This window comes from Bactrocera latifrons, unplaced genomic scaffold (genome assembly GCF_001853355.1).
Source record: "Bactrocera latifrons isolate USDA-ARS-PBARC rearing strain unplaced genomic scaffold, ASM185335v1 scaffold_915, whole genome shotgun sequence".
Taxonomy (NCBI): Eukaryota; Metazoa; Arthropoda; class Insecta; order Diptera; family Tephritidae; genus Bactrocera; species Bactrocera latifrons.
In genome coordinates this window covers 52,675-72,299 of record NW_017537618.1, presented here as the reverse complement: position 1 = coordinate 72,299, position 19,625 = coordinate 52,675, and the positions used below count along the sequence as shown (strand labels likewise).

General features: G+C 32.0%; 1 long non-coding RNA gene across 1 annotated transcript; it reads right to left on the bottom strand.

Annotated features, from left to right (window-relative positions):
- Window positions 1–13: 13 nt before the first annotated feature.
- Window positions 14–13,158, bottom strand: LOC108977584. Its single transcript, XR_001994047.1, has 3 exons — window positions 13,043–13,158; window positions 3,168–3,700; window positions 14–280 (listed from the first exon to the last, which is right to left on the bottom strand). It is a non-coding gene; the product is annotated as an uncharacterized LOC108977584 (long non-coding RNA).
- Between the last annotated feature and the right edge of the window lie 6,467 nt (window positions 13,159–19,625).

Here is a 19,625-nt window from a genome sequence, read left to right as displayed (position 1 = left end):
AATCAACACAAAATTTGAGGTTTTCAATTTTGTTTTATTAAATATAAATTTTAAGTCATGCCAAACTTCACAAGTTGAACCAGCATTTAAATATCACAATCAATTTCATTGTAACGTGACCGCAATACCTTGTCATTCCTTTGCTATTTGTTACATATATATACTGATTAAGATTTCGTATTATAAATATAATATAAAACACCAATGTCTACTATATGATGCAGTATGTCTTGTGAGCCACGATTTAGACAGCCAACTTAGTTATGTCTTCAAGTGTATTCTGTAAATAACGCAGAAACGTCAATGCTTGATTAGAAAAATTAAATTTTATTTTTTGTGATATAATTCTCACATTTATTCTGATATTAACAATATGTACATTAATTAGTAATTTTATATAATTCATTTAGTCTGTATCAATAAAAAAATAGTTTCCTTCATGACTATACATTTACAGCTGACTTTTAGATAAAATTTGCGAAAATTATTTTACACAAATAAGAGATCCAGATTGTGTTTGTTGTTTGTAAAAATTTTAACAAATTTTTCCTCTATACTGTGTGTCTAACAAATATAAAATAATTTTAAAAGTATTTTTAAGAGCACAGATTAAATACTACTTTCTGAAATTTCCACAATATGAGTCTCTCCAAGTAAATAAGAAGAATTCGTGAAATAGTTATATTTATTTTTATGCTTATTCCATTCTATTGACGCAAAAGCGAACCACATACATGCTTACGCAGRTGTCTATATAAGTAAAATTTAATACCTTTCTAATTAGATTTTCAAGTATGCAGTTCCAACCTTTTGTAAATAAATTTGTGGACTTACATATTGAATATCTATGCATGTGCATGTGTTTAATGGTTGTTCAAATCTTGATTTGCTTTAAAGTTCCATTCATATCAAGCAGAATGTCTGTTTTCTATGGGTTTGTCTAAAAGTATTTTAGCTTCGAGGCATACAACAAATTTCGAGTGACCACAATTCGTTAACTAAAATTGTAAAATATCGAATTTAGTTAAGTTAGTTGAATTATTTTAAAATAAATAATGGTTAAATAAGCGAATAACTCTATCTTTCTATATAAACTTATCCGTTTGAAATAATCCGTACTGAAAATAATCCCCTATAACAATTTGTGCAGAAAGCCTCAACAACTACTGATTTGTTTCAGAATTTTACGTCTCGATTGTATGAATAATTTTTTTAACGTGCTGTTAATTGGTCATGCTTATACATATCCGTAGATGATATTTTGATTTTCCGCTGTGTTAGTTAGTGAGGATAAGTAAGATAAAGTAAATATTATTACTTTTAAATTTTTCTTCCCGTAAAATGTTAGAATTCCTTTTCCGTATTGTCAGTACTTTGAATCCATCTGCAAAAGTAKGCATTCAAATCATTTCAAATGAAAATTCGAAGCATTTGTGATGAAGTGCGTTTTAAGTGAATTGAACTTTGAATGAATATTGTTCACTCTGGCATATGAACAACATTTTTTCGGTCTGCTTTCATTGCTCGTTTTCATGATTTTAATCTGAATGGATTCATGGGAATATTGGACGGTCACGACTTACAGATTTAGAAAAATTGTAGAAAGTAGTACATGTTGTATGTGTCAGACAATCAAGTCGCCTATTCAATTAATAATTGTACAACTTGTATGCGAAAGTACGAACGTACATTGAACAAAAATTACTCAGCAGAAAAACACGYTCATGTTGAATTTTTTGCTTCACGAAAAGCTGGCTGAAATCCACAAAAGCCTATTTTCAACTTAATTACCTGAGACTCAAGCTACAGCAATAAATCGTAAACCAACTAGGAAAAGCCAATTCCATCTGAGTTACAATCATCATAATAATTAACCAGCGTTGGTGCCAAAATTGGATTGAAAACGCAATTTCTGTGACAARCAMATYATATTGTGATATTGTAAATAAATCACATCAAATATTGTTGAACTCAAATTACTCTTCTGATATACGTAGGTGAATATATGATTATACCCGACTGATTGAATGAAAGCTTAAGCCAACGACTGCTGTGCAATATTTTTAGTGTGCTGGTTAAAGGGCATTTTAATGGCCGGTGATTTCATATTGATACACCTCACTCAAAAGCAACAAGATCAGCGAAAATTAATAATAACTCACATTAGTCAGACGAAAGTTAGTTTCATCTCAGGTGGTTATGTTGAAAATTGGGTTTTGAGGCTTTGATCTGAAGTTGCGTTTAGTGGAGGTAGAGCTCCAATAAAAGCCGCTGTAATTAGTACGTCAGAAGGTGTATTATGACAACTAGAACTTTTCCAAACCGATAGTTGTTATACATGACTTTTTGTTCTAAATAATGGTTGATACTTCTAACAAAAAGACTTCGATATGGCAAGTAGGCAAACTGTGTACACACCACTTATTGTAACGACGAATACAAGCATTTATTTCGCCTTTATTATGCAAATTCACACTTAATAATCCTTTTGCATATTTTATTGCTTCGCTTGTATAACACGTAACTCATAAAATGTCTGCCATAAATATTATATTAAAGGGCTGAAAGCTGTAATGCGCTCAGATTCTGACAGTCTCAAAATAAATCCTTTAGGCCTAAAATTTATGACCACAAAGAGTGGTGATACCTTTGAATAAGATAAAGAAAATAAAATTGTTGGGAATTACAATACTGTGGAAATATGTTTGTAAAGTTTTTAATCTAAACAGTCTAGCTTATAATACATTTTGCAGCGTGCCTTGCTAAATTTTCTGTTCTATTAACTACTGCCTTCATGATGCACTAAAGAAAGTTACTTTAAAAAAATTAAAACTACAATGGTTCATAAATCGCTATAGTACTGTCCAAGGATACAACACAAGACTGCTTTGAAGCTGCTGGAACAACGATGAGGCCTGTGAAAACATTCTTTAAGTCCTAATGACCACTTAGTGGCTAAGAGTATAATGAAGTGAAAAACATCTCTAAGTTTGTTGTAAACATTCATACTGATATGATGATATACGACACAAAAAAATTGAACTTCGGCAGAAATATAAATATTAATCTATAATAATGCCTCAATGTCTATTAACATAATAGTAATAAGAGCTGCATTAAAACATTTTCAAATAAAATAAGATTCTACCAAATTTTATCAGTCGTACCAGTATGAGTAATCCAATCTGTCATAGTGATCATACAAGCAGCTATCGCACACATTCAGTTGGCTCCGAAGAATAATAAGTTCAACAATTCACGTGGGTGAGGGTTGACCTTGCAGTACGATGTTGTATCATTCCGCTAAATAGATTAAGATTATTTATTTATTTTTTTATTATTATTTTATTAAGATTAAATAATTTTATTAAGATTAAATAAATCTGTGACTGCGATTGCGATTGGTTCTTTTTACTTCCTGCGGAAGTTTGTCCTTGATATTACATATTCTATGCAGTCGTATGAGTTAAATTTTCGATTCCGTTTTGCCTTCATAAACGACAACTGATACATATTGTGAATGTGTGCCGAGGCCTTTTTCCAGTTGGGCGTTTTTCTGTGCTTTATCCAGCATCCTTCTTCCCAATATTTAACAGTTTATTTGCTACTTCGTTTGTATTTATTCGGGTCACTTGACTGGGGTATTCCTCTTACGCTTTTTTGCTTGTGAAAGGTCAGCAACTCCGAAATAATTGTTGATCTGTAAAAGGGAACGAAAAATTGTAAAATTGGTTTAATTTTCATTTTTATTAGAATGATGTAGTAAAGAAATTATCGCAGTGAAATTTGAAATATTTTTTTTTTTACTCTTTGAAAAATAAAATTACAAAAGTTTGTTTTAGAGATGCACCACAAAATCATCATGAGAAGCACAGTAAGACTTTCAGAGGGTTTACAGTTCAAATATTCTATATTTCATACAGTGAAGAACTTCAAATATGTATATTTGAGTGAATATGTTCCTGGAAGTTTTCAGAATTTTTCAGTACAACATTGGCAACAAGTTTATGGTTCAACGCTAAAAGAAGAAATACTAAATGTTTTGGAAAATAAAATTCTTTCGGAGAACTTCTTTAACATAATATGAACACTTAAATGAAAAAATATAAATTAAGCTGCAGCCTATAGACTGTAAACAAAGAAAATGTTTTGCGTTACCTTTTCCGGCATGCTCATAACAAATATTTACTATTCAGGTGCTTTGTGTGCTTTAGCTATTTACTTCAAACTCTCGAACGTTGCAAACACTCAATTTGGTAGATACAAGTGAAAACGCAAATGAGCTAGTCAATGTGAAATGGTGTATAAACCGAAATGATACGTGTTTTATACAAATGTTTTATATTAGGTTGTCAAAAAAGTCTTGCGGTATTTTCGCTAGTTGGCGCTGAGAGTGCGTAGTTCTAGTTTTATTCGTGGCATCGGGTCATGCTACACCTTTTTGGAAAGCTCATTTCACGCGCTAACACGTGTTTGATTGATTGTCGTTCCTTTTAAGTCGTTCGTGAGGTATAGCGTCGCAAACATGGAGCAAAATAAAGAGAAAATACGGCATATTTTACAGTACTACTACGATAAAGGCAAAAATGCATCTCAATCCGCCAATAAAGTTTGTGCAGTTTATGGACCCGATACAGTTTCCATTTCCAGCGCACAACGATGGTTTCAACGTTTTCGTTCTGGTGTCGATGTGGGCGAAGATGCGCCACGCTCCGGAAGGTCTGTCGTCGAAAATTGCGATAAAATCGCTGAATTGGTCGAAAGAGACATCAAAAAAATGTTATGGACAATTGAAAATTCAAGAAAAAAATACCGCAAGACTTGATTGTATAAATAAGTACTATACGGTTAAAACAAAACTTAAGTATTAGCCAATTATTTCTTATAAAATTAGTAAACTTAGAGTATGTAGATGTGAAGTATTAAACTTTTAAATACTCATCCGCTTTCATTTACATCTTGCAGTTAAATTCTAGCAGATAGCGAACGAGCTCTTTATTTTATAAAAGTCTTTAGCCACTTGCTGTTACTCACTGTCACATAAATATCTAAATACCCTTCATACCATTATAAGTATCATATCTTTAAAGAACAGCTTTTCTAGTTTATTTTTCCTGACAGTGATACCAAGGCCGAGGTGTTGGCTCTACTCTGCTTTGTTAGATTTCCCATTTTGCATTTTATCACACCTCAAACACTTTCAAATCTGTTCAAACGTGTTTCTTCTCCACTTAAATGAAAAAGTGTGGGAAAAAGGTTTTTGATTTTTGCAATTTCATGCCTCTGCAAATGACAGCGAAAGTAAGGGAAAGCTATGAAATGGTGATACTTTATATGAATGGGTGGCCTTTACATGAATTTTCTTTTTCTTTTCATATAAAATGGTTGGCAAACACACATCTTATGGCAATACTTAGGACAATATTCATTTTTTTTTTTCAATATAAGCCGAAATTATGTGTTAGTTGCTAAAATTTTAGAGAATCGTATTTCTCTATTCGTCTCCGACGATTGATATGTTGCTATATACGTGCCATATCATCAATCGGCGACAAGGTTTTGTAATCCGAAAATTTATGTATATGTTTTATAGAGTCTGATAAGTTTCCTTCTCGGTGTTGCAGACTTCGCTGCAAGCTTAATATGGAGTCTACAAAGTTTTCTCCATTTAATATATAAACAACAAAAAACAAGGTAAACTTAGTAAAACTTATTTTTACTATCAACATTTTTGTTTGGTAATAAGAAAATGCAAAATTTGAAAAAATATTCCGACGCACGCACATTTAGAGTTAAAATTTAACAAGAAAAGTCATTCACGTCAAAAAGGGAATTTACAAAAAATTCAAACACAAACATATCCTCGAAGAATATCTGTCAGTTTATAAATTTATTTCATATCCTACGACCAAGAAGAGAATAAAAAGAAATCATACGTATATTTTTCGTTCAAATCCATTTACCCAACAGGATGGCTTTTTCATTGGCTTTCGTAATTTATTGAATCAGTATCATATTTCAGCTGTGATTTTAAGAGACCGTGGCAATGTCAATGGTTGATGTATGTAAATAAATTGTGATATCAGTTATGAGAGCTAAATGACACTTCAGAATAAATATGTATTGAATTAGGCGAAATGTAAATGCTTGTGGTTATTGTTCTTATGCATCCTTGTCACAGTTGGGAAACGAAATATTAGTATTTGAGCGATGTGATATTTTGTAAATCATCACGAAGTATTTTACACATGAAATTATTTTTAAAATATGAATGAAGTTATTGTATGTACCATATTATCTTTCTACAGGAATACTAAACATAAATGTATATTTATCACTAAATAAAAGGACAAAGTTGGTGTTGTTTCTGTAATAATGAAAAAAAGATATGATATAGTAAGTAAGGAGAACCTATGAGCAATCGCGCTTGCGATTCTTTTATAGAGCCTGCTGAAAGCCAATTTTCCGAAGCTCGTTGGCTGCTTTTCTCAAAAGATCAGCTGCCAAGCAGCTATATTGTAGGACTGCTACCTTTATAGTGTATAGATTCAATTCAAATCAACCGATCCGGATCATGTTCGTATTTCTTTTCAGCCTACAAGTTGGTTTGAGATGGTTTTCTGCCTAGCAATGTCCGTTCTGTAAGAACAAGAAGACCCATATGTTAAGCTCCGAAATTATTTCTATACTTTACAGGTGTATATGAACGGTCGAATGAGACAAGTCTTTCAGCAATATCCAGAGTGGTTATTTAACGACCTTAATCGACCAACAACTTTATTTTATCCACATCCGCTTCAAGATTCCTACCATTATGTGCATCCCCAAGATCGAAAGTGCCGTTACGAAATTTTGTAAACCAACGGTCAACACATCTTCCTCTTACACATCGCACATTATTCCCCTTGCTTGAACTGCGTTTTTACTCTTTTGATGGTAAAATACCAACATGTGCCGAGCATACTGTTTTTGACCTTAAGAAAATGTTTCGCAACATTAAGATATTTGATATACAAATATTTAAAGGGTTAAAAAGAAAATTAGGTCTGAAAAAATTCCATAAAATCAGCTGTTGTCATCAAACGAAATTACTTAAAGAACGACCCTATATTTTGAAATATGTTTCATCAGGTTTAAAGGCTACTGATTAGCAAATTCTATGCAATTATTGATTATTATTAAAGAAAATAAAAAACCTTTTAAAATTTTATAAAAATTCGATAAATTTGCGTCTAATGAATTAAAATTTTCTTCTTACATTTTAAACAAAATTATTTTCTTTATTTTAAATGCAATATATTAGATTTGTCGTGTTTACTTAGTTCAAATACTTATATTGAATTTTTTAATTCGCTTACGTTGTAAATAATATTCTCTGGTTGACTGTGTGAATCTACTGTCTTGGCAAAGCTGAGAAGTGCCACCTGTCTCACCGAATAAAAAGATAGCTAATTAAAGAAGTATTGAAATATTACTAGTGAACAACATATATGTTCAAGTAGTGAAGTGTAGTATTCTGATTCATCATGTTACTGAACTTTCTATAGTAGAACTTGAATACTCCAATTAAAATATCTTAAGATTTTTGAACGAACATCATTCGAATGCAGTTAACATAAAAGTGGATTCCATTTTAATAAGTTACGGATATAGTTTTGAGAATAATGAATTTCGAACCAAACATAAAAATCCAAAATGTAATTAATATCATAGTCTTCTACGCCACATAGTGTCGTTAAACTCATTAAATTTATCACATTACAACTAAAATAATAAAAAACATTTTGAATTCGGAATCATTTTAGCTTAAGTACGACAAACCTGAACAAAACCCAAGCAAGGAGTTATTTTTTTTCCCCTTTTCGATGATGTTTTAGAACCCACCGTGCCTTCGTTAACATGTTACTGTTTGGTTTTCATTATCCATGCGTAATAGGTGCAACCTTTACTAGCTGACCTGCCTCTCGGGCTGCTTGCATCTATAGAAAGAACAACAAAAAAATGTCAGCTTTAGTGTGCACACATTGTCCGGTAAACGTGACTAATTTACAGCTTTTCCAGGAAATGCGTTGGAATTTCGTTAGTTCGCTTTGGGCCAATAAAGCAATTTTTTGGTAACACCCATGGGAGTGTCGGCGACGTACTTGGAGCAAATATATTGTACACAAATTGTGGCGTGTGTAGTTGCCTATTAATTCAGAGCTTTAATATTCGTGTCAGTCAGTTGTCAGATTAGTTGTTCCACAACCTTTTGCTACAATTTGGATATACATAATAAAAAGTTTTAAATTTATTGCTTCAAAATTTTCTAAAGACTATCTTAAGCAACTTTCCTTTCATTTGACCATAACTTTCAGGGATCTTATAAATGGCTAAAAATTAACAGTTCAAACCATTTTCCAGGTTGCTAGTACAATTAACTAGTTGGTGGTTACATAAATTATCCTCACCAGTTCTGATTTCCAAGTACATATGTAAAACATAAATAAAGTTAATCAAAGATATGTGTTGCTTGTGATAAATTATCACTCATACATGTTTGTGCATAATTGAAGCATACAACTCAAATAATCTGCTGTGCTGCTTATCTTGATTCGGCTGATGGCCGGAATGCTGATTTCCACGGGTGGCCACAGGCACTTTAAAAAAGATGAATCGGACGCTGGATATAGTAGCTAGTGAGACAGACACGCAAAAGTAACAACAGTAAGTAATAACAGTGGTCTAAAGTTATTAAAAATAAACTCTAGTTTACATTATGTAAAAAAACTACTAACTATAACAATCCTTGGTATTGGCAAATACGTCAACTTCAAAAACCAAAAAAAATATTTTTTTATAAAAAGTTGCAATAATTTTTAACAAAAAGCTAGCTTCAATATATATTCATTTATTTGTTTTCCTGCTGGCAGATAGTCTATGGGTTATTAACAGATTTTCTGTGAATTGCGCCATCAGCACGAAAATATTCCGAAAAATGTGCGAAAGATGTAAGGAAGCTACCAAAAAACTAAATTCGAGCCAATCAATATATGTACACATGTACATATATATCTCTATGCTTATATCCTTTGCTTTCAAGTGATGTCTGTGCAAATGTCCTTAGTAAGTTGAGTGTGCTCATAGAATATGTTTGCAACAGAATATCGAATGCTTGCAGTTAGTTAGTTTTGAAGAAGTATACTTATTTGACATGAAGAATTTCGCAAAAAAAAAAAAAAAAAAAAAAAAAAAAAAAAAAAAAAAAAAAAAAAAAAAAAGATTTTACTTTTTTAGATTGGGTTAGAGCGTGTAGGAATTTGCAGAGAAGTATTTTCAATATATCTAGGTAATATTATAAGCATAGAATATAAAATATTTCAATATTTCTTTTGCCATTAGTAGTTAAAGGATAGGAAATATAATAAATATATAACAAATTAATCTATAATTAATTGTTTTTTTTTTCTTTTAGCTTCTAAAACATGTGAACCCTTCACCTGGAATCCTAACAAAACAAGCATAATTATGCTCTACGCAGGCCAACACAGGCGGAGAAACGCAACAGCACTTAACAGCCATAACTTTGTCATTGAATTATGATGAGAGGCATCATGTGACATGCGGAACTAATCCATAAGGCATCATATTCTAATTTACAGCAGACAAAACAAAAAAAAAAAAAAATAAAATAAAATAAAAAAATGAAATTTTGCACATACATATATAATGTAATTAACATTAATCAACACAAAAGTAAAGTGAATAATCTCTACTAAATTAGTAAGTATGGTGAAAAGAAAATTCTGTTCACTGCAAAAAATATTGAAATAAAGTAATACAAACCTTAAAATTTTTTTTTCACCTAAAACCGATTTATTTAGTGGTAAGTTTTTTTATATTTATAGATATATTTTAATATTAATATGAATATTATTGTAAATTCTGGCATTAAAACCCAAAGTTTAAAAGTAATAACAAAACTTTAACAGCATTATTCTGAAGCTACGTAAAAATGAAATCTGGTCACCCCAGTCACGAGCAGGTTTGTTTTCGCTGAAGCACAAATGGACGATTTCTACCAGGCACCCAAAGCTGCCCAGAAGGTAGCCACCGCGAGAAAATTGATTTTCACATTGCCTACCTCAAAGGCGCAGATGAAATGAACTGCTTTAGCGACAGGCGCAGGATAACCGGAAGTAAAAACTGCGGGCGCAATTAGAGGAATAACTTCGTTAAAATGGAGTCGATTTTGTGCACGTGGCCAATAAATGAAAGAACAAGTCTGCAGCTTAACAGCAAGCTATTAATCACTACTAACAAACTAAAGATGGAGGAAATATTTTGAGAGAAAATAGGATATATCAACTTTGTGGTAATATTTAATAATTTTATATTTTACAGCAATATGGAAAGACGAACGTTTAACTGTTCTCTAGAAATATGCTCCATATATGTTCGCTCTTATATAGTAGCACTACAGCTTCCTTAGATTCAGCACAATTTATGTTTTTTGCTCATTTATTTAATGTTAAACTTTCACGCTCGTATGCGTTGTGAAAGTATGTGCTGCACACTTGTTCCATTCTGACCTTTTTAACTTTTGACTKACACCAAAATCTTTGAAATCAGTAAATTTTTTCAAAAGTTATTCAGAATAAATTAATGACACTGCTATATCCAACAACAACTGGAGTTCCGTCTGCGCCTGAAATATATGCATTACCGAAGTATTTGTGGACTCTAATGATTGCGAGTTTTGCCGAAATTCGAAGAAGCATATGAAAGTGGCCAGAATTGATTTTCTATTAAATTATGAAATCCTAACAACTATTGTTTTTTTGGTGCCAAATGAAAAGATGTATGTATGTTTATACATGTGTATGTACTCTTATTCAGCCAAATTAACTATTTGCAATTTATTTAATTTACCAATAATATATTTTTAATACAATATATTATTTTTATTGTGGCCACTCTATTATTGCAGAAGCACGAGTTCGATTTCACACTTCTCAGTGCTCTCATTTGCTCACTTCAGCATGCAAAAAACAACAGCACACACCACACACATGATTTGCTAAACAGCGAAGGCTGCCGTTATTCGTGTCAATTGAATGTAAACAAGTTGTGGAGACGAGCAAAATTGTCGTGTAAGAGAAAAATGTTACTATGTGAAAAGAATGATTGAAAATGGGTATTGTGTAAAATAAAATTGTGAAAAGTATTTACAAAAGTATGGTGTAAGCTTGAGAAAATGTAAAAAAAAATATAAAGTTATTTAATATAACGTAATTTGACTAAACATACATATCTGAAAAGTAAAAAATAAATGAGTAAAGAAGTGTGTTGTGAAATAGAATAAAATTTGCTTTAATTTGTACATACATAAGTGAAGTTCAAGCTAAAGTATTTCAAAAGTTAAAATGCAGAATATGTGTGTGCGAAAGGTCAAAGCTAAAACTAAAATATCGAAAGGGCTTCTACAAACCCAACAAACAAACTGATATTACCGAAGGTAAGTGGAAGATATTATTATTATGCGTATTTGCACGCAAAATTGATGAATAATAGTCGAAAGATTATTCTGATATGAAAATCGGAAGCCATTTATTTATTGTAATGGTACATATTTTTATAAATATTTGAAAGTTATTAAGAATATTCTAAACACTCCTTGTTCAATTCGAATTGCAAAATTTTATTTACTTTTGTGGCTTAAAGCTTAATTGTTTTATGAACAAATGTTACTCGCTGAATGGTAAATAAAGTTTTCATTTAATCTATCATGGTCAATTTACTACAAAGTATGTTAACTGAAATTCATGTAACTGTATGAATTGTGGAAATTTGTGCATTTAATTTGCCACTTTACAACATAACGCTTATGATATTGCAAAACTGTAATCAATAGAACGTAAAGAGAAAACGTTTAAAATAAATAAAACAAATATTAATTACAAATATACTAGAATTTACTCAGATGTTTGATTAGATATTGATATGAGCAATAAATATCAGCATAAATACTTCGAGGTTCTAAATAAAATAAAACCGCAAAATAAATAAAATAAATTGATTGAAAGTGAACACACACAAATAATAAAATTCACAACCAATATATGATTATTTACAAATATGGTGTGAAATTCATAGGGACCAAATTGATTTGTGTTTCCAAAAACAAATACACAAAAGAAGCTTCGATATTGACCTTAAGTATTTATATTCATATTGAGGCAATTACCTCACTATGAAAGCACTTTATTTAATATTTTAAAGAGAATTTAAACTCAATTTTCTTCTGAAGTGAGTGAGTAAATTCATAATATATCCAATGCAGCAAGTGAAAGCAATGGATCAGAAAAGATAGCTAAGTACATGGTATATACAGACATATGTACTTGATGAGTGAATATCTTATGTTAGTGGTCTATTTTCTGTTTTTGCTTTCAAGCTTAGAAGTCTGAAAAATATTTAAAAATTATTAAAAACCTATAGAGAACGATAGACTTGCATTTATTTATTTGACAGTTTGAAGGTTTCTGTGTCTGCGACACTAAGCTTACTGAGCCGATACAATTGTTCAGAATAGCTAAAAGTGAAATTTTTTATTGAATAATTGATTTGCCATTTTAGCGAGATCTTATGTGAAATATAGATTTATACCTGGTTCCCCAAGCTCAAGTACCAAGTGTATTTCACTTTATTAGAATACACAACACTTTTAGCTAACAGAGAGAAACGTCATAGAGTCCCTTTAAGTTGGATATCTCAAAAAGATATAATTTGGAAAACGTCTAGAAGCTTTTAGAATATTACTGATAAAAGCTGATCTATATTATTCATGCGTTTCAGTAAACTCACTTGAGTTACTAGCAAAAATCTTTTTTTTTTTTTCTTCGACAAAATGCAATAATGCTTCAGAAATTTGCATTTCGCACTTAAAAAAACTGCGAATATACTTATATAATTAAATATTGAAAGCGAGAAAGTGGAAGATAGACCAAGAATTTTTTCATTCAGTTAGGCACTTGTTTGGGCTTAAGACTCTTTGGCTTACCTTGATTCTGCCGATGGCTTACAACCGAACGCGCTCTTCCATAGGCGTGCCAGCATGCACATGCTCAAGAAGAAGATCAGCGCCAGTGGTGTACCGTATGATGAAGCGGCAAAAGAGACCTGTAAAAGTGGATAATACGTGTTTTTTATTTGCATTTTTTATTTGACATTTATTGCAGACTAGTTTTCTTACATAAAACACTGTATAAGCAGACATTTCAGTTAAATATCATTAACTAAATTTGTCAAATAACTAATTCTATAACCTACATATGTGCACACGTATTAAATTTTTACTAGTGTGTGTGTTACATAAATGTTCATGGCGAATTCCCGGAAGCTCATTCATTTACTCATTACTTTATGTGTTCCTATTGTAAAGTGATAACCAGACATTTTATCTTCCAAGCGATTAGGATTGAAGGATACGTGTACACAGACATGTACATATATAAGTTCTTGGTTGTTGTTCTAGTTAATCGCTAGCCACTTTTATTGCCAGTCAGTTTGCACGCTCATATATTAGTTAACAGCTTACTGTTGTGTAATTAACGCAGCATTCAAACACGCTGACAAATCTGACGTAATCCAATTTAATTCAATAAAGGAAAACACAAACTGAACAGTGTTAAATTAAGCTGTCATGCTTCGTAGATCAAAGTTCTTCGATAGAATTGGCTCCAGTATTTATTGTATATATTGTAACCAGATTAAATTAATTTTTGATATCAACCCAATGATTAATTAAGCATTTTGTTTTGGATGAATAATTTCAGGTGGCAAATAATCTGAGAAATAGCAGTTGTTTTATTTCGAAAAGTTAATGGGCTTTCAGCAAACCATATATGTATAAAGGTTAGGTTAGGTTTGATTAATCTGGTAGGYCAATAAGCCACATATAGACCAGTTTTAGTTCATTGCTAAACCACATGGAGTTCAGTTACTAGGTCTTTGAGGAGTAGTTGTATTTTAAGATGCCTGCGCTTGACACGAATTTCAACAGACTTTGTAGCCTCACTATCGATACGTATTCCAGTGTATCATACCGTGGGGACAAATTCTCCTCTATTGAATGCCAATTGAAATTTAAGTGTACTTCTGATCTACCGTTTTGTATATGACTTTTCTCGGTGCATTGGATTTTGACTTTCTTTACCATGCTTCTGATCAGATTGTCGTACATTTTTGGCTGTTAGCCGTATACCATTTTTAGCAGTCTCGGCCAGTGTTTAGAGTGTTGCGCGCAGCTAACATACCTTTACGGCAACTATTTTTTTCTTCGTTTACCAGTAAATTCGCCTGCAGCCAGTAGTCGTCCCGCCAAATTTTGCTGAGCATTTTTCAGCGAAGAGGTGGCGGGTTTAGTACCAGTTCAAGAGCCGCCGTTGGAGTTGTTCGTAAAGGACAGGTTATGCACAGTGCAGCGAGCCTCCGAACTCTTCCCATTTCCAATCCGGTAGTTGGATTTTGGAGTCCGTCTACCACGCTACTGCACCGTAAAGCAGAATTGGTCTTACTCAGGCTGTGCTGAGCATATAAAGCATTGCTAGACTTTTTACTTTTTCTTCCACATTGTGCTTTCATAGCAGTTTACTGTCCAAGACTAACGCAAGTTACTTAGTACAGTCCTTGAGAGAGAGTTGTGTCCCATACATAAAACTAAAACAGCCAAGTTACTATTCCTTTTAGAAGATACCTAGAAGGTCACTTAAAAAGGTTGCGTAATCATACTTACTTATGTAAGTAAGTAAATTGGAAATAAAAAACCATGGAAAAAGGCCCTTACAAAAACAATGTGTTGGAATGTCTGCTAGGATCTCATCGCTTATTATTCTAACTTGGTTTTGTAAGCCTTCATTATCCAATCACAATCAAGTACCTATTTCTCTTGAGGCATAAGCTTATTATAAGCCACAAATTATGTATGTACAGAAATGTAGACTGCTTTAAGCCCACCTTTTTCTGAACCTATAGTTCACTTCAAACTTTTCCCGAAATGGAAACACTTTTATATCCAAATAGCGAAATAAAAGCTTCATCGCTTTTATTCGCCTCAAGTCGAGTAGTCGTTCTTGCTCCATGGAAATTTCAATACACCATTTTATCTGAATTTTTGAAATATATTTCCCATAATGTTTTTAACCTCAATTTATTTACATTTATCATGCCAGTCAACCTGACTATTCGCTTGTTATTTCTTGCTGAAAAATTTTTTATTTCACAATACCTTTGTTCGCTTGCAATTCAGCAAAAATTACATGGAACCATACACGTGTTTTTACATGCCGCTCCCATCTCATCTGTTTGACGCCTTGCAGTCAATATGGATGCAAGTGGCGCTTCATTTGCATTTCAGTTTGCTCGTTCTCACTTTATACACGCTTTTATGGCTTTCGTCGAGTTTCGTTTTCCAATTCATTGAATTTGATATTGCCATTTTGTTTCGAATTCGAAATGCTGACGATTGCTGGCTAGCTTTATTCAACTTATTTTCAACTTTACACGGAATTTTATGGCTGAATTTATTTGTTTGTCCTTAAAAGCCAGCACACTTTAACAGTCCGACTTACGAGGGACCCGTAAACATTTTACAGTTATTTGGAGATGATGTTTGCTATTGGCGAGGCAGAAAGAATATATGTAGTAAAATTTTATTCGTATTCTGCACTATTCTGATATTTATTTTATCATGTTTTCTTCTCCTTTTTAGCCTCTATTCTCTGACTAATATTTAAAGCTGTTTTATTTTGAAACCTTAATGATAAATAGTAAATGTTAGTAAAAAGTATACTGTACATAATTCTCCATTTCTTTCATGAAATTCATTCTCATGTAAATAATTGAAATTTTTTCCAATGAAGGCAGACTGGAATGAGGAATTTAGCGGCGTTTTGTCTATAGCTTCATCTGTTGAATAATGAGCGGATTAATTACCCCGTTAAGTATTTCTAAATTATGTATCATTGTTTTTACACCACGCTCTTTATGTATGCCTCTCTATATGAGAGCTCTTCGATTGCATTTATCGTTTAAGAACTTTATTTAGTCATTTTGTGTTTGGTTTTTAATTCACCTTATTTCTTCTCAAATGATTAATCTCTTGTAATATTCGATTAAACGTTACATGATCACTGACGTCTGGTTATTCATACACAGCCAACAATATTGAAAGTAGTCGCTCGTAAATCTGTTTCAGCTATTTGCTGTGTACTTGAAAGGTGCGACCGAGCCAGCAATTGACGCATCAGTTAAAATAGGTTAAAGGCAGAAATGGAATTTTATTATTATATTGGGTAATCAAAAAAGTTTTTTCGTATTTTGTCAGTAGATGTCGTTTCAGTCATATATCTCCAGAGAGGTGAGATTTTATGCTTGATTTAGACAAAAAAAAAAAAAAAAAAAAAAAAAAAAAAAAAAAAAAAAAAAAAAAAAAAAAAAAAAAAAAAAAAAAATTAAATTCGGGAAAGGAATAATGTCTCTAAGGGAAAAAATGACGAAAAGTGGACGACCAAAATGGTAGATATTTGTTTATTTATTTATTAGTATGAATATGAAAAAAATAAGTTTTGGTTTCATTAGAAATACGAAAATAATGTTTCGAGTTTAAATTTAGACTCAAAGCATAGTGATGCAAAAATCAAATAAAATATGGAAATATAGTATATAAATTAGTACTTGGATATCAGTTAACTATCAGAATGCTGATAGTTCCTCAGTAGATAACAGGACACGCCTTCTACTATCAAAAATCTTCCAGTGGCTTTCCAAAACCGCTTTAATATATTTTCGAAGATTTTTAGGAAGTTAAGTTTTCGTAGTTAGAACAACTAGCGCGGTATTGCATGAATCATACTTTTATGATTTAAAATTTTTGGATCCCTTTAAACATGCTCTCTCACACGCATTAAAATCGCTTGCTCTTTCTAGTTTACTCGCACAATCAAGTAATAATTTTGTGTTCTAAAAAAACTGAAATTATCGGCGGCTTCTGGTGTTAATTGAAAGTGAAAGCTCATAAGCGACACATTCGCGGAAAGAATTCAATACAAGTAAATATATATAAGGTAGATGTTTGCGAGTTTATCAATATATGAATTAATGGCAATTATATAATATGTAAATGTCAGCAATAAATAGGCAAGTTATGCCAACTTATTTCCTTTGTCAACGCTTGCTAATAACTTTCAGAGTTCATTGTATTTTGGCTGTCGTCTGTATATTCAAATAAACAGCTGTGTGGATATGAAAATATATGACTTGAAAATGAAATGACAACTGCTGCTGCTCGAGTATAAAACACAAATAAATATTTTCATTGCGACAAGTTTGAGGATAAACTTTTCGAAGTCGCAAAGCCTTAGTAAGAAGCTCCTTAATTGAATTATGATCTAAAATCCTATAGAATTAGGTGCATTTAAAAACAATAATTAATAACAAATATACCCGTTTTGTTATCTTGTGGGTAGGTTTTGAATTTATTTAGCTCTTAAATTATGATAATTTAACTATTATTAGAAACATATTCAAGATATTTTATTTTGACAGATTACAAATTTCACGCTTAAGCCTTTTTAAGTTGTTTTCAGTCTTTGCTTTCTCTTAACCGGACCAAAAATTGTCGATTCATCTTTTAATCATAAGTGATATTCCAGCCTTGGATTATACGTTAGCTCTCGCATGCTAATTTCCATGTTGCATATGCGCATGATAAGAGAGCTATTGAAGAGAATAAAGTTGGGTGGGAAACAATACTAGTACATAAATAAGCTATTTAACTGTATTTGGTCTCCAAAGAGCGAATCATGAATGCTCAGTTTGTATATGGCAAAACCTTGTTCCGATGCTCAATACTCAAACCTATCTCAATATATTGCATCTTAACGTGCTTGTGGAATATACTAAGAACTTCACTCACATCACATCACATCATCATAAAGTAATAAAATATACGCGACAACTCCCTAAGCAAATAAATAACACAAACTTGGCAACGATAAAAAGGAAAACAGATTGCAAGTTCAAGGTCATCACAACAAAATAAAAAATAATACAAAGTTGTTGTCACATAAATGCAGTGGGAGCCAAGCCAGTAGAAACATAAAACTCTTTCGACGGGCAATTCCTTTGCTTACGACAACTTAAGTCAAATGATTTCAAAAGTGTTTTAAATGTCAGAAATAGTAGTCGTAATATTAGTAGTAATCCGAAAATGCTCATGAGTTCCAGCTTATTAGTGACATGGAGCTACGTAGTGTCAAAAATTGTGGTATTACAAAAATAAATAGCATATTAAGCGTGCCACCCTTTTGAAAGCGAGCGGAAGATGTGATGCTTCGATGAGTTCTCAATCAGGTAATAGACCAAATATTCGCAGTAGTGATGTATTTATGTGTGTATTTAGGAGAGTTTAAGACAGCGCAGCGTCACGTTACAGTAAGGCGATTAGAACTACATACTTACATGTGATGATATATAGTATACGAGTATGTATGTACTATACACATGGAGCTGTGTTGAAAATGGAAATCTCGAAATATGATAGTTATGAAAGACGCACGTTCGAAATGCTTGAATTCTCATGAAGATTTGTTGAACTGTCCTTCAGGCTTACAGACGCGTGTATTTCTAGATTTTTGTGTTGTCTGTGTATCGATGATGCAATGAAGTTCCCCGTAGGAAACAACAAGTTAGTCGGTGAGAAAATATAAGTAACTACAATTTTTTTGACTAAAATAAACTTGTTAAAAGAAAACCGATCTTTTTCAGTTTATTTTTGGAAAGCTGATGCAGATGAAAAGCTTACTTTAGTTTGTGGAACCCGTCCTTATGTTATTAAAAATAATGCAAGCTTGAACAAAACTGATAACTTCATACTAAAATTTGACGTTTGACATCTCGAATAGGTATAAAGATGTTGGCTGAGTGTAAGCAAAAAAATACAGTGGTTTTACTAGCTGGCTGCTTACACTAGTTATATTCTATAGATTTCGCTTTGGGGTAATGACACCTATATGTTCCGGTATGTCAGGCAATTTGCCATTTCTATTATTGATACCCATCAAACGTTCGTCTTGCGGCTATAGTTAAAATGTCTGTCTTATTATCCTCGCTGTTCTTCATTTCATTACACCGGATGCTTGTTTGGCTCGCAAAYATGAAAGCGAATCCGCAAGTATRCTTYCGGCAWRGTTACAAATAWATTGTCAAAGAARAATATGAACATTTGAAAAGTATTATAAACGTATTTGCAGCGCGTTTGTTGATAGTCCTGTAGGTATTTGCTGATTTAAAATTAGCTGGCACTTACTTTTGATTTATAGGTTAAGTTGTGGTCAATTACATTTGTTAGTTCGACTAACACTTATTACTAACTAGTCCCTAAGTAGGTTTTTTTCTAAAGTTCGAAAATTAGTATTAAATAATAGTATAAGAAAGGACAAAAAAAAAAACTATTTTAAAAACGCTCCAATATTAACATTTTCTAAAAGAATAAGCTTTGACCGAATGACATACATAAGCACCTATCAGTTCCACTACACATAGACATAACTAGCGATAACCCTCATTCATTTTATAGGCCGCTG